General features: G+C 42.6%; 1 protein-coding gene across 7 annotated transcripts in view; it reads right to left on the bottom strand.

The window, feature by feature from the left end:
• Positions 1–13,827, bottom strand: part of HIVEP2 (HIVEP zinc finger 2) — a 145,597-nt gene that overhangs the window by 66,111 nt on the left and 65,659 nt on the right. For 3 of the 7 annotated variants that reach the window (XM_055714882.1, XM_014279207.3, XM_055714883.1), the window contains one exon: positions 13,254–13,315. The exons of 2 other annotated variants lie outside the window; for them this stretch is intronic. The gene's annotated coding sequence lies outside the window, so the exon portion shown is untranslated. Of the gene's footprint in view, positions 1–13,249; positions 13,316–13,827 lie in introns of all 7 variants that reach the window. 2 more of the 7 variants (XM_055714884.1, XM_055714886.1) reach the window with 1 other exon arrangement.

The following is a 13,827-nucleotide window of genomic DNA, read 5'->3' as shown; positions in this document are numbered from 1 at the left end:
TGGCCAAGACAGCTACGGCAGCAAAAATGTCTAAAACAGGCATATTCTGCCTTTGACTGGAGTGAGAAGTTCTTTGCAGAGACTTCAATTACTAGCTTCTGCCACTAACAGGAATCTTACCTTCTGGTTCACTTTTTGCAGAAATGGAGATATAAAATGTCTCACCACACATGCCCTGCTCAGAAAGGTTATGGTATTTCTACAAGCAAAAGAAGTCTCCAGCATGCCTACAACTGATGCCAGTTGCTGCTCCACCATCGTTATGGAAAAAGCTCACCCAGCCGGCCCTGCCCATGGCAGCGAGGCTCAGCCCAGGCTGAGCACCCTTCCCTGGAGCTGCGGGAAGGGGGAAGCGGACGGTGGGCTTGGTGCCACTGCCTTCTGCAGGCACAGCCTTTTCCCTGGATGGAGAAGGGAGGAGTGTGATGTTCAGCAACATGGGAAAAATTATGCCAAACCAAGTGCCTGGGACTATATGGGCAGCTTTAAGAAAACAAATTCACTCAGATGATGAAAACCACAGCTGATTTAAGACGTATTTTAAAAGGAATTTGTGGATCTGCTTTAAGGAGCTGTGTGAAAAGATATTTTCCAGGTGTGCTGCATGGTATGGTCACAATCATCCAAGAGATTAAAGATTTTACCACTGTTGTCTATGATTTTCATAAGAGAATGGGCAGTGACTTTAACATGCCCTTGAGGAAATTAAGATCAGCGAGGGATCTGGCAGCATATTCATACATGGTTTCCAGCCTGTTAAAAGGGCTTACCAGCTTACCTGCCTTTGGTTTGGCAACGTTTAGAGCTGTGGTCCTTGGGCACCCAGTATTATCTAATTTCTTTACAAGGCATGCAGTATGTATTTCTGGAAGGTTGGACCTAATCCAGACTACTATGGTTTCCATGGACAGGAAGCCTGAAGGTTTGGGATTAAAACGGCAGGAGGCTGAAAAGAAAATTGAAGACCTGGAAATAACAACTGATGGTCCTGACTCAATCATCGCTGAGAACACTGCAGCTCTTACAAATGTGATCAACAGCCCGGAGAATAACCTCAGATAAAGGGCTAGGGTTTGGAGGACAGTGGAAAGCTCCTGCAAGTACAGTTACAAGACTGGTTCTGGTACACTTTTGCATATGAATTTCAACCAGTTTTCCATAGTATCATGTAGGAAAACACAACATAAAAGACTGTAGCTATCTGATCTACCCCAGCATGTCTCATTTAAAGGAAAACTGCTGCTGCCTAAGACCTGTGACAGAAGCCCTCTTCTTCCTCCAGCTGTGGAAGCTGGAGGTGCTCCTGGCTCCTGTCCCCACTTGCTCTTCACTGGCTACAGGCTCATGTTTCCTACCTCAGTCAATGTCAGCCCTCCACTGACCTGCAACCATGGCCAGTTCAGATGACTTTGCCCGGAGTAAGGAACAGAGCACTTCTAATGCTCTTTCAACAAGCAGAGTGGTGGAGTAGTAAACTTCCAGCTAGTAAGCAATGACAGTCCATGGGCAGAGTGTCATCTTCAACCTTTGTGGCCCCTTGCCACCTGTCCACTCCCCGAGACCTACAGCATAGATGAAGAGTTATAGAAAATGCAATATAGAAAGTTTTGCTTTCTGTATCACTACAGAACTAACTGAAGAAGTAAGCTTACCAGCAACCCTACTGAACTTAAAAGCCCTAAGTAACAACGATGTTACCATGATGTGGTACTTGACAGAAGACTCATTACTTTGGGGCAGACACACAGGTTTTATCGTGAATTTTCAGGACTCACGGATGCTGTTGTGGGCAAAGTACCACCCTGATACCCTTTTGTGATAGCCAAGACAACAAAGTCAGAATAAAATAAAGACTGAAACAACGTACTAAAGCAATCCCTCTCTAAACTACCTTTATTCACTACCCCAGAGAGGTCACTAAAAAGCAATATATTTTAGAGAAGAAAATCACTGACTTTTAAACACCAATGGCAACGCAGATGAGCAGAGCCTCCACTGAATTTATTCATGTCTGTGTCCAGAAGTCAGATGCCAACTCACATGGGTACCCTACCACTAAATGACAGAAAGAGGCCTTATGGCTGACTTACAGAGACTGGCAGGGATTAGCTAAACCTGGTTTCTGAGGGTGTTTCCTATTAACCTGAGGTATGTTCAAGGTCTGGTTGCCCCAGGAAACAGACAAATGGAAAAAAGGGTTTTAAGCTATTTTCTCTCTCTGCTATGTTCACCAGAGCTTTAGTGTAGCTGCAAGCAAAAGACTAAGGACTGGCAAGCTGGCAATTTGACTGACATTTATCCCCTTAAAACCTCAAGGTTTGATTCTGCGTTAGGGGTGCTGCTCAAAATTACTAAAAACAGGAAAATGGTGAGAGGCCACACTGACTGTAGCAAGGCCAGCTGAGGAAAAACTGCCCTAGGAAAGGAGCCAAGAAAGCGCATGGGACCTAAAAACGCTTCCAGATAACACAGTCAACATGCTAGGCAGCAAAAATGTTTCTGCCAGGAAAAGATAATGCCACTGCTAAGAAACATAATAAATCAAGTTAAAGGCTTCTTGTGAGGAAAAAAAGACACAGCAAACAATAGTGATCATTCGGAAACTCAGACACAAAGAGTAAGAAAGGTGGTAAGTTAGAGAAAGAAGGACAAAAAAACCCTACTGAATTCTGCATCTCCAAAGAGTTATTCAGATTCCCATTGAGTGTTTCCAGAGATGAATGCCACCATCTTTGCTTCAGGAAGTTACAACAGATATACTAAAATTCAGTCAGTTATATCCCAAACCACTATCACACTGTTTCAGAACCTTTGTGACCACCAGAAACTGCTTAAATGATAAAAGAGCAAGCACTCAAAGCTATTTGTCTATCAGGACTACTTCACAGGAGACAAAGCAGAATTAGGAGACCCCAGGAAAAGGCTCCAGGCAGGCTCACTCGACCTGATCTGCCTAGTGTGCCCTTATGATATGGTGAAGCACTTCTCACCACTTCTCTAAGGACTGCTTACTAATACACCAGTCCTACACTAGTCTCAAATGGGATTTAAAGAGGATAAGTAACTGGAGTCAGAATTAACTTTGCTGGGGATACCCCTTTTCTTTCATTCTGACAAATCAAAGAAATCCTCAACATGAACTGCAGATCCAGGTTTCAGCACCTATGTTCCAGTGTTTTTCATACTACTTAATCATGACTCGACCCAGCAATGAGCAATAAAGTCCCCAATGGGTTTGCAGATCACCACAGCAACATGATTAGAAAGCTGGATCCAAGTATCATAAAAGTCAATGGAACTTGGACTGAGCCCCAAGAGAAATGATCTTCCCTGCTATGAGTGGTTAGCTATACATTATGCTTCTTCTGTTGATAACTGTGAATCTTTCCCCATGCACCCATTTTAACTACTTAACAACAGAGCCTGCTTTTGAACAATATAGTGTCATAAAAGAAATCACAACCTGGAATACAGAAAACATGTCTTCTGTACCCTGGGATAAATTAAAAATTCCACTGACTACAGTAACTATTGAGTAAGACTCAGTACTCAATACTATTACCTAAAGGTATGCACATGTGCACATAAACACACATGCATCAGCTTACTGATCTGTAGGTCTTCTAAACCCTTCTCTGGGAACTAGCACTGTGACAAACATTTGTAGGAGAGATGTAGTTTGTGTGGTCATAGAGACACAGAGTGTATCTCACCTCATGTGTAATATCATTCTCTGAAATTTTATACATTTCCCTTCTTTAAAATACGGAGATATTTCTGTGTGGGAAAAAAAAAGTTTTATTCTAAGGAAGAAAACAAAATGCTTTAAGAATAGACTACAAATTTATAAGATATTTTAATTTTAACACAGAATTGAAGAGATTACTCATAAACACTAACACACTATTGAGTTTATGTAATAATTATTTGGCATTTTACATGTGCTATAACATGTAAAGTAATACTGGTAATATTTCTAGCTTATATGCTGTTCTTAGCACAGAGGGCTTTTTTGTCAATAGGGCCATGATAATTCACATACTAACTGGAAGAACAAGTTAATCTGGTAAGAGTTGTACCTGAAGAGAACAGAAATCACAGAAACATTTGGGTTGGAAGCCACCTCTAAATGGGTCATCCTAGATCATCTATAATAGACACATCTAGTCTAGCCATGACTGACTCCACACCCTCCCATGGCAGTTTGCTCCACTGACCTAAATGTTGTGTAGTAGTAACCCCTTTCCAGTATCGAACAGTCCAGCAAAGTATTCCCTGCTGCAGCTCAACCGCAGTATTCTTCCCCCTTTCTCTTCAATGACATGTGAAAGTACCTTGCCCTGTTCTTTCCAGCCCTTTTGCACACATATGTGCAGTTAAAGCTCTCACACTTTCTCCAGACTCAACATACCTGGGCTTCTTGTCTCAAATACTTTTTCATCTTGACTTTGGGCTTTTCCACCTTCCTGAAGAGTCCTGTGAATTGAGGTTACCTTTTGGTAATTATTTTGATTTATTATTTGATGATTTTGTGGGCTGAAGAGGATTTGAAACATTTGCACCAAGTCTAGTTAGGAATTTATTTTATGAGGCTTGAAGTTACAAGTATGTCATTGCACATCCTCCTGCTTTAGAATCATAGAATCATTTAGGTTGGAAAAGACCTTTGAGAACATCAAGTCCAACCGTTAACCCAGGACTGCCAAGTCCACCACTAAACCATGTCCCTAAGCACTGCATCTATGCATTTTTTAAATGCCTCCAGGGATGGTGATTCCACCACCTCCCTGGGCAGCCTGTTCCAATGCCTCACCACCCTTTCAGTGAAGAAATTTTCCCTAATATCCAATCTTTATAGATATTTGTTCTTTCAAATTTAATATTGTTCTCCCAAGAAACACCTTGAGAAAATCACCCATACAAGATCAATACGCACATTAATAAGACAGCTGGAATTCAATCCTGCTGTTCTTCAGGATGTGCTCTGTAATTCCAGGGAACTTCCACCCAAATTTGAACAAGGAGTGTTACTTCCTTATATAAATGTATGTCACCTCCATCAGGCGTTGCTGGGAGTGAAGCCTCATCAACACCAAGTTTACCTGAGCATTTATAGAGAGCGTCTGAAGGCCTTTAAGGCCACGCTAAGTTCCAGTAGCAGGACTTAAAAGCATCTTAAAAGCTGCTTCTGGTAAGCCTGGGCAGGCTGCAGTCATGGCAAGGGCACCATATACTTTGATTTTTAAATAACAGCCTTCTTCTGATACATATTAATGACCGTGACACGCTTGTGCTCCCAGCACAGAGGAGGTCCAAGAGCACAGGAGAAGCTGGTGGCCTGCTCATGCTCACAGAGGGAGTCATTGGGTGGGCTGCCTGGAGTCACACACTGCAAGTGCAAAGCATGTGCTACCAGCACGTGCTGGTCCTAACTCTGCTAGTGCCTAACACAGACCTCTCTGAGTGACTTCTGAGCAACCCGTACAGACAGACTGGGGTGGTCAAATTCTCCATCGGCAACGGAACATCTGTGCCAGTTCCAGTACCTGAGGATTCACAAATATTTCCACAGTCATGGATTTAAAATGCAATATTCATTTGGCACACCACTGTATCACAATGTGCATGTACTGAAGTAGAACCTGGGACTTTAAATCAATTACTTGCCTGTAACATAAAACAAGTCTATTTTCCCAATGAAAATATATGCCTAAAGAAGGTGGTAAAGAAGGGGCTCTCACACATGTAGGGGAGACCTTTTTTTTCCTGTTTTCACTGAAACATTGGCAGAGGGTATCCAAATGGCTCGTTCCACAGTTGCTTTGAATAGCTGCAATATAATACTCATCCAACTTGTTTTCAGAATCAATATGAGGAAGGTTTGGGTTTTCTAGTTTTTCAGTTTCAACAAAGAGAGGACACTGCTGCTGGGACTGACTCTGCCTATTGCCAGCACGAGAACCTGAAAACATGCTTAACAACAGCATGGCACGAGCAATTTCTATATTAAAGAGATAGCTATAAAGTTTGATAGAAAGAGACAAGCATTACATTTTCCAATATGCAACTCAGAAGACAGACTCAGGGACCATAACATGAATTATATAACCCAACACGCATTATGTCATCTGAGACCTTGGTTAGGCCACTACTTTTTTTGTATATGCATATATACACATATGTATGACTTTTTCCCTCAGACAACTGTCAAGTTACATTCCTTATATAATGCTGCTGCAGCACTAACCTGAAGCATAATGACTGTGCTCATTACAGGGTTATTACGAGTTCTGGGATGAAGAGCTGTCAATAATTTGATTTGCTCCATATAAGGTAAAAAAAATCTTTGATGTAAAGGGAATCCCAATTATATCTTTTTGAAACAGTAATTACAGTAATAACCAGATTAAAAGCGGTATCCACAGGTCTCCCGCCGGCAAGGCACGCAAGCCTGTGTCTCAGTGGGTGCACGGGACAAGGAGACAGGGTACTGCAATCTAAACTGCTGGGTCAGGCCTCGGTGTACAATCCCCTGCATGCCTGCATGAAAGAAGATGGTACAGAATACAGCAGTGCTCATGGACAAAGAAATTCTATGTTTTCTGTATAAATGAAAACCCTATACACAGTAAATTTTCTTGATTGTTCGGTCTGGCTTTTATTTTTTGTTGTTTTTGCTGTCAGTTCAGTGCAGCCTATTAACAACTGTGAAAAGAAATGGCCTTCAGCAGGATTTACACTCCAATCAAACAATCTCAAATTTCTTTCAGAAAAAGATCTATTGAACTGGTTCTCCAGTTTTCACGTAAGTCAGGTCCAGCTTTTAGATGCTGGCCTTATGTTGTAATTGTGTATTGCCAATGAATTCCTATTTAATATAATGCAAGATAAGCTGATACCTGTGCAGCTAGGTTCCAAATACATTGCATCAATTGATAACAGCACAAGTAGGTAAATCTCTAACACCTTCCTGCCCATTTATATGGAAGGGGTTTTGGCCATCTTTTTTTTTTAGAGACCTCTCACCTAAAGGTCTTTTAAAGGCATCACCTCTTGTGAACTGTGAGAGAGGCTTTTGTTGCTACAAGTTCTCACAGGAAAAAAGCAAAGGTGTTCCTTTCCTGGGGTTTCAGTTTAGCCCTTACCACGAACATTGCAAAGTATACACGGCATTCTGTTCAAAACCCTTATTGTTCTTCATCATGGGCTTATTACCGTTCGCCTACTGGCCACATTTGTATGGATCAGTGCAAAACCACAGACCTCTGAAACGCTTCCAGCAGCTGCCCGTTTGCCTGCTCACTCGGTCCCCCCCCCCCCTGAAGCCCATGGGCTACTTCAGCACAGCCAGGGCTCAAGAGCTGGAGCATCAGACCCCTCTGCCATCTCAATGAGAAGTTTTGATGTCCAACACTCACGTGTAAAAGCCACTGAGGCTAAAATTAAAACCCCAGAAACAACATGGAATGCAGATAAGTCTACTTCAGTGTCTTATCAGTGGTTTTAATTTTCTAACAAACCAGGAAAAAAGAAGAAATTAAAACTTAAGGCTTCTGCTCCATCCTCATCACCTTCTTGTGTTCAGGCAGTTTATCTGATGCAGCAAAACACAAACCAGACACGGTAAGATAGCCCTGTTCCACAAGCTCCCTAATATATTGCACCTCCAATTCCCAGGCTCTGACCCACAACCCAGCACCTCGCAGAGCCCCCCTGGACCCAGTCCCTGCAGGGCGAGCCAGCAGCTCGTACCCTCTGCTTTCACCCAGGTGGCATGGGTTTGCAGCTAGAGGTGGGAGAAAGGCTGCGAAGAGCGAGCAAACCTTCCCACCACCAGTGTCCTTACCCATCCCCACCGCTCCTCCATTGCCACCCAGAGCCTCCTCTTTTGGGCTCCGTCCCCACCCCCACTGCCCCCCCTCCCCCCCCCGGCCCCCCCGGGCGCCGCCTTCTGGGACCGGCACCAGCTCCGCTCCCCGCCTGAGATGCCAAGGAGTGATGACCAAGAGTCTGTTCCCGCGCAATCCACCCCAAACCATAACTCTAAATGTATCTTCCAATTCTACTCATGTATTTATAGGCCCCTGCACAGGGACATATTATTCTTTCAAAAATATTACAGGAAAATGCTGCAAATGATTGCCATAAAAAAACCCTCCATCATAATTTCATTAAAAATTAACAAAAAGAAAGCATTAGTGTTGTCCTGCCAGCTGGGGGGGGGGGGGGGGGGGGGGGGGGAGGTGTCTCACATTATTGAATTGAGAATGGCAGCAATGGAAAGCCTTTTTAGATTGGTGTTTCCATTCTTTCCTCTTTTGCTTGGTTCAAAAGTCCTGCATAATTAATACTGTAGTACTTAATAAATGCTTATGAACCTACTACTCTCTGCTCTTTCCATTTAATTAGGTGATCGACTTCAGGCGTACTATAAATTATAATGACAATTAAATTACTTTTTTAATGTGCACACTTAAAAGATTTATAAACAGGAATAGAGTAGTACAGTGCACTGAAAACTAGAAATACCATGAACCGGAGAACAGCACAAAATAATCCCATCTAAAGTATCTCTCCAGACCTGCAATGACTGGGAGATATGGTATTTACCGTGTCTGGTACAACCACAGAGAATCGTGTATTTCTGTCTGAATGCCTGCATACATATGCCCCTTTTAACTTTTTCTTCTAGAACTTACATATCTCACTTGGCTTCATGGCAGGAACCTACAGCAGTTGAAGAAGAAGTCAGGCTACAAACTTCAGCATCTCTTAGGTAAAACATTCGCAAAAAGTGGAAGACCCTTTCCCTTCTTTGAAACAAATCGTAAAACTTCTACCTCATTTCATCATAACACTGCCATTGTTAAAACTTTTAGGGGGTCAAAATACACCACGGTATTCCAGCTGGCACAGGCAAATCATCAAAGACCATGGGTTTCATCATCTCACGAACAGACCTTTCCTAGTCAGGAGACAGAAATGTCCATCTGAGACTATTTCACGCCATCAGCACCACACACAGCAACAATCAAAGTCAGCTCTTCTGATCCTGTTATGCCATCTAGGACTCATTGCCCTGTCACTTACAGCAAGGTAAATTATAACTAAATTCACAAAGCTAAGAGAATTGCATATATAAAAAAATGAGTAAGAATCAGACCTGGCCTTCACTTCAAACCGGTGCTCAGAAAAGTACAACTGATAAAATAAAAATACTCTTTAATTTTAAATAGTTTAAGATACTAAGAGAAAACCTACCTAAATGTCCAGACATTTCCAACCCCTGGTTGGTCATTGAAAACAAAGAAATCATCTTTTCTTCTACAAGTTACCTGTCACCCACATGGAGAGACAACAGCATTTGTTTTAAATCACACTGTATGCTATATTGGTGAAACTTTCTCATGTAAAAAAAGTCATTAGAATTTGGGCTAGAGGAGATGCTTTCCCATCTGGGAGCTGAATCTGGTTTGGTGTGACTATTCCTGTCTGTTAATTTAGCAGTATAAAGTATAACTGTACATTCTTGGCATACTTACAGGGGATGCTGGCATCTCTGTAACCAGAACTGCTTTCAGAGATGGGAAAAAAACCCAGACCGGGCAATTCACAGCGCGCTAGAATAATGATGGGTAATTCAGTGTTTTAAGCATCGTCTATCAACAGTGTTGAATAGTCAAAAGGGAAATGAATTTAAATATATTGCCAAGACACAGTGCTGTGACAATTGTCTCCGGTTTTCCTTTTTAATACAGAAAAAAAAAAATCCCAGACACTCGTCTCGTTCACACCCAGTGAAGCTGAGTGGAAAGCAGATCAATCCCACAGCTTCCTCGTGTGTCTGTCCACCTTGACCAGCGCAGGGCAGGGCCAGAAAAGGTACAGGTAGATGAGAAAATGCCGGGAGGCTGAGCAGTGTGGTGAATCACAGGGAGCCACTTTGTCTGCAGCTTCCGCTCTTGGAGGAGCTGTGTGGGGCTGAAACAATGGCTCTGCTATGGAGCTGTGTCTCACCCACCTCATCTACAGCTGGTGATGGATGATGGGTCAAGAGGGCAGCAGACTTTGGGTGCACAACCCTTAAATACTTTATCAAAGATGGCAAAAGGCCATGTACTACAATAACACAGCAAATACTTCCTTTTGCTGTAGAGCAGACAAATTCCTTCCTCTCTGCTGGCTAAATCTGAAGCTTTTGGTTCATGGCTCAGAGTGTATGCAAATCCTATATTCGCAAAACATACGTGTAAATAGTTGTGGGTTTTTTCCTGAGACCGTTTCGTTGTAAACATTCTCACAGAAATGAAAAGTCAGCCCTATCTGTGCTGAAATCCTATGCAGTCATAAATATGTAGTTCTAGGGATTTATGGGGTTTATGGACAATAAAAGAAGGCACGTTTCACTCATTTTAAAAATTGAAACTGCACAGTAAAAGTTGAAAAAATTTGTAAAACTGTAACTCATCCAAACTTTCCATACTGGAAGGGTTTCCTGAAAGAAAAGCATACTGATTTCATAAAAGTGAAAAGTTCCATAAAAAATAGAAATTTTGTCCCTGGTTTAAATGAAGATTAATAAAAGTAATAGGCCTTGTGATATAACAAGGTAGTTCAATACTAACAGTTTAACAGTATTGTTCTGCTACCCAGTGAATTATAATTTAACAAGACATATGAGATGAGTTGGAATACCTTCACGCCATCATAATATCTTTCTGGAGAATAAAACTGAAGCAACATTTAAAATGTTCTGAAATACGATATCTTACTGTACAAGAGTTGTCAAGGGTTTGTCCCAGTTTAGAGCAGAGGTAAATTATTTCAGAACTTTCTGCCATTTAAATGCTCTTCCAACCACTTTTGTCTTCCATTCCTCCTTAGCTCCTTCTCTCTCTGTTTATCCCCCAGAGATCTTCAAAACTTGATCTAACTGCTCTGAATCTGACAAGATAACTTAATGCTCTAACAGGACAGAAAACTGTGGCTTCATGTTTGGTTTCTAAAGGCAGCAGCACAAAGGAATCTCCAAAGAAGCCTCCAAATCGCCTGTGACCACTTCAGCTCCCTTTACCCGCTGATGGGAGCATGAGCAACTGAAAGGCAGCCACTTCGCTGCCCACCCATGTGGCCCCAGGAGCTGAGGTAATGCTGTCATAATGGAAACCCTGATCAACAGCAGCAACACCTAATATTGGCTCATAACTTTCCCAGTTTGGAGGCAGCAAGCTGTGCCATCCCACTGCGCACCTCGCAGCGACATGGGAGACCTGCTCCTTCGGCCTCCAGGTGCGTCAAGGTAGAAGAAACTGGACATTTTCCTCCCAAAGATCTTACAGCATTTTATGCTACAGCAAAGGATTAGCATAATTTCAATCAAATGTTGTATTACAAATCTCACCACAGATTTTGAACTTGCATGCTCCAGAACTGAGCAAAATAAATGGTGCTTCTGTTCAGAAAACGGAAGGTCTCGGGGTGGAGATATCTCAACTTTCTTATTGCCCTATTGAATAGATTACAAGCAGGCCTGTCATCTCTAATTCAACCAAGTCTAAATTTCAGATTAATCACAGAATCATAGAATCATTTAGGTTGGAAAAGAGCTTTAAGATCATCAAGTCCAACCATTAACCTAGCACTGCCAAGTCCACCACTAAACCATGTTCCTAAGTACTACACCTACACATCTCTTAAATACCTCCAGGAATGGTGACTCAACCACTTCCCTGGGCAGCCTGTTCCAGTGCTTGACATTAACAAATTAAAAAATAAGTGATTTTAATTAATGGCCATAATGTGTACTGAAAAGCTTCTAGAGAAATAAAAGCTTTTGCACAGTCTCTGTCACCCAGAAAAGAAATCTGCACATAGGTAACCTGCCCTCTGAGTACTTTCATTCCTTTTTCAGAGTGTGAAGCTAAGACTGGCATCAAACTGCATTGTATTTTCAGCACATTTTCCATCTGAACTGAGAGGCACCTGAGCAGCCACAGTGATGTCCCAGAGAAAACCATTTTGAATATAACCTTTCTGCTACACCCACCTTTAGCTCATGGCCCAGCACGCTGCTCCCTTTTACTCATCCAGGTAAGGAGAAGCTGACAGCCGGGGGAGGGAAGAGATTGGAAACCATATGGAGCTAGAGTCAATTTTCGGCATGTTATTTGTGAATAGACACAAAAGAGATAAATGCTGGCATGCATAAATTCATATTTTATCAATATCTATTCTGGTACTTACTGTCAGAGTAATTTATTCAAAAAAAGGCTTTTAAAGGAAAACACCGGTTTAAAGAAAACCCAAAATCCTTAGAGACACATTCTAACCCTGACTTAACTCCTCACCACAGCCAGTCCAGGATCCCAACGGTGTGAAGCAGGAGGCAGAAGCCCACTCGCTGCGTTTATCTACCAAAGCCAAAAGGGCAACTAGTACAAACAACCAAGAACCCAAGAGAGAGTTTCTTCAGGCCACTGCCCAAAACAAGTCCCCTGGGAGCAGGGCTGCTCCAGCAGGGCTGACGACCAGCCTGGCACAGGGAAGCACTGGGGGTCCACGCCTGAGCTGCTCATGCAGAGGGCAGGCAGAGCTGACGGTTTTGCATGCAGTAACTTGTACTGGCAAAGGCTATCAAAATTACAAGGATTCACTAGTTTTGCTGCCTGTAGTTGCTGTACCTACAGATGTTCAGTTTCACTTCTCAGACTTATTCAAATTATCCAGCCCTCATGGGTTTGCAAACCTGAGCTGCAAGTCTCAACCGAGAAGGGGATTTATTAAAAGACTGCTGGTGCATCTGACTGTGACAAAATGCGAAAATAAAAAAGCAATGAAACATATTGAACGTCTCTGAACCCCATATTATGTTTGGTCTGGATCCAGTGGACACGTTTGATTTCCATTGACTTCCCTATCACAGACTGTTATCTCCCCAAACTGTGTTCTAAGACCAGCACACAACAGAGGCAGAAGGACAGTAGAGCAAAAGTATCTGTGACAGTCACTTACTCCATCAGTCAGAAACTGAAAAATAAAAGAGCCACTTCAAATGCTAACAGAACGCAAAAACTGATCGCTTCCTTCCAGAGGAGGGCAAAAGACCTTATTTGCAAGTACTGATCAGAACACATGCCGTGGCAGAGAATGTCTGGACTCTGTTCATGGCCCTTAAACAGCTCTGTGTCTGGGTTTAGGCAAATGGTTGGAATTTTCTATGCTTTTTCAAAATAGTAATAAAAACACATACCCACCTCACAGAATAGAGGCTTCATCTGTGTTTCTAACTCACTCACAGCTTCTTAAGTAGGCAGTCCTGCAAAAGTGCAGATTACCATTATTTAGATTTTGTCTTCTTTAAAAAATGTTAATCCTGCCTGTTGCCCCGGGGGGTGGGTGGGGGGTGGGGGGGTGGGGGGTGGAGTTGCCAGGTAGGAACAATTGTGGATGCAAAATCAGCATCTGTGCTTGGAGGCTGGTGTCAACCTCCTGCCTCACATGTACATGTACATCATATTCCTACATCTTCCACAACACATAACATGAGTCTATGAACAGGTCAGTAGGACACAAGCCAAGCAATGCACATCTACATCAGAATGCAGAACAAACAAAAAAGTGGGCGTTTTTAAGATCCAAACTCTTTCCCAAGAACCTCATTTCTTGCCGGTCACACAGTCTGGGTGTGACATGTAAGAAACAGCTTTCTGAGGCACTGCGGTGTCTTCTGAATCACTGCCATTACCCGAGAAAACCCCAGGAAGTGGTTTTGATGAGAAGCTGGACCTGACTTGCGTAGGTATCAGCTGATGCCAGAGTACACACAGC

Source organism: Falco cherrug, chromosome 6 (genome assembly GCF_023634085.1).
Source record: "Falco cherrug isolate bFalChe1 chromosome 6, bFalChe1.pri, whole genome shotgun sequence".
Lineage (NCBI taxonomy): Eukaryota > Metazoa > Chordata > Aves > Falconiformes > Falconidae > Falco > Falco cherrug.
The sequence above is the reverse complement of the archived record's forward strand: the minus strand, read 5'-3'. Positions and strand labels throughout refer to the sequence as shown.